Source organism: Schistocerca nitens, chromosome 12 (assembly GCF_023898315.1).
Source record: "Schistocerca nitens isolate TAMUIC-IGC-003100 chromosome 12, iqSchNite1.1, whole genome shotgun sequence".
In the NCBI taxonomy this organism is placed as follows: domain Eukaryota; kingdom Metazoa; phylum Arthropoda; class Insecta; order Orthoptera; family Acrididae; genus Schistocerca; species Schistocerca nitens.
This window is the reverse complement of record NC_064625.1, coordinates 109,982,624-109,985,299: the sequence shown is the minus strand read 5'-3', so window position 1 is coordinate 109,985,299 and position 2,676 is coordinate 109,982,624. Positions and strand designations below refer to the sequence as shown.

Sequence of the window (2,676 nt, the reverse complement as noted above, 5' to 3'; positions counted from 1 at the left end):
AAAAGCGGTTAGTGAGAATGATACAAACACCTTTCCTTGCTATCGCCTGAATTAGGAGGCTTATTGCTTGTTTGGTATAAATAATTAGTAGAATATGAAGCAATTGGTATAAAGAATGCTTTTTCCAAACTTTCTTTTATAGAAAGTATGCTATCAAGACATTGCTTTTATTCAATTACTTTATTTATGACTGAACGTTTCTAAAACTGAAGACACTCGTCTGTGCTCTGCACTGCAGTCGAGATCTGGCAACGTCGTTCTCTGTTCATTGGTTGACTGTGTTTTGTGGCGTCAGATGCGCAGAACGAACCTAAACACGGCCGCCGTCATAAATGACGCGCACGTTAGTGCAGATTAATACGGGGTGTGTCCATAGCTCGCATTTATGACGGTTTGATCTCTGCTGGGGCTTTCAAAGAGCTGTCTGAGTGTCTGCGGAGGAATGGCAGCCCGTTCTTCCTCAAAACCGAAACAAGAGAAGGTAGTGATGGTGTAGGCTGGGGTCTGGAGCCAAGTCGATGATCTAACTCACCCCAAAGGTGTTCTGTAAGGTTCAGGTCGGGACTGTGGCCAGGACAGTACATTTCAGGAATGTCATTTTCCACATAACATTGCCTCAAACACAAGGTGCACATTCATGACCGAGCGAGGTGGCATTCGGAAGGACGACGATTCAATCCCGCGTCCAGCCATCCTGATTTAGTGTTCCCCTGATTTCCCTAAATCACTCCAGGCAAATGCCGGGATGGTTCCTTTGAAAGGGCGCGGCCGACTTCCTTCCCCGTCCTTCCCTAATCCGATGAGACCGAGGACCTCGCTGTCTGGTCTCCTCCCCCAAAACAACCCAACCCCCGCACATTCATGTCGGTAGAAACAGTCCTCGTCTCCGAACTGTACCTCTAGTGTACGCAGCACTGTTTGCTGTAAATTGTGGTAATATCCTTAGGTATTTAGAGCTTTCTTAAGCACAGCAAAGGGACCACACCCTAACCACGAAAAACACCTCAAAATCATAAACAGCTCCTCCTCTGTACTTCACTGTCGGCACTAGACGTGATGCTAGGTAATGTTCTCCAACCATTCGCTGAACTCAAACCCTTCTACCGGATTGCCACAGGGTACAGCGAGATTCGTCACTTCATATCACTTCTTTCGAGTCACCCACTCCAGCACTAATTACAGAAATGTGTGTGTGGATCATGAAGAGCTGCTCCACCATAATACCGCACTCTCCGCACACAGTAATTGTGCTGCCTGGACCGCTGCCAGCACTTCGGAACACGGGAGAGGTTTGTAATATCCATGACTATTTTTTTTTTTCAGAGCAATATTCACGACAGCACTGTCTGTGGAATTTGAGCGAAAATTCTCGTCATATTAATAAACAAGGACTTCATCGATACTAAAATAATAATAAATAATTAATCTCAGTGACGACAACGGCCCTACCGCAGTGTATACACCGGTTCCCGTCAGATCACCGAAGTTAAGCGCCTTCGGGCGTGGCCGGCACTTGGATGGGTGACCGTCCAGGTAGCCATGCGCTGTTGCCATTTTTCGGAGTGCACTCATCTTCGTGGTGCCAATTGAGGAGCTACTTGACCGAATAGTAGCGGCTCCGGTCAAAGAAAACCGCTATAACGACCGGGAGAGCGGTGTGCTGACCACACACCCCTCCTGTCCGCATCCTCAGCTGAGGATGACACGGCGGTCGGATGACCCGATGGGCCACTTGTGGCCTGAAGACGGAGTGCTTTTATTCCCAGTGACATAATTTAATTTTGTGTGAAAATTATATCTTAGACAATACTCATGGAAAAAGATAAAGAAAATCTTCATCTTTTGTAATCTATGATTCATGTAGAACAATCCCCTCTTCTTGTTCGAACTGTTGTAATGATCGGACGTTACTGATGTCTCGTAACAGAGAGGTCTGTAAAAAACTGTGTTATGTTGTTAATTAATATTTGAAAAATAGAGTTTCAATGTGGTTGAAATGAATCTTCTTTGTTTAAACTTTTATTTTATTGTAATTCTCGTCCTGTATAAATGTTAAGTTTTCTGCTGAGCTACAAAGGAGCGCAGCCATTAGTGCTATTGACCTACAGCGCGGTTTTTGGTAAATGTTGAATAATAAGCGTTTAACATATGCATATTGTGAAGGTACAAGAAGATTATATATTAAAATATTTGGTAGTAGTAAAACAGGGCCTGAAGCTGAATCGATAAGTGATTGTCTTATGTTACACGCTATCTTAGTGAAAAATTGCATAGGCAGTTTTAAATTGATTCTGTATACGGACATAAATGTTGGTCATAATTGCGATAATAATTGTATATTGGTGGCCCAGAACTCACTCTGAGGAAGTAAATTCGACTTAGATTATGAATAATCTTTAAATATAGTGCAAAAGGCATCTTACGTGATATAAATTCTTAGCTGCTGATGTATGAAGCCTGGTTATTTCGTAGCAACTTTTACGAAATATTTCGACAGGAGAAATACATTAGCGTTGTATGCGTGTGTTATTGTGTGACAAAACTGTTCATTTTGATTAAAGAAAAGTGCCGCCACCTCGAATAACAGTAGCGTTAAATTCGATAAACGACCTGCAACTTAGTGCCATTTACACTGCTTGACAGACAACATTGCTACACGCTACCAGGTGGAGATTT

At 43.1% G+C, this 2,676-nt stretch overlaps 1 pseudogene; it reads left to right on the top strand.

Moving 5' to 3' along the window:
• Positions 1–1,435: 1,435 nt before the first annotated feature.
• On the top strand, positions 1,436–1,553 carry LOC126215520 (5S ribosomal RNA; annotated as a pseudogene).
• Positions 1,554–2,676: the final 1,123 nt, after the last annotated feature.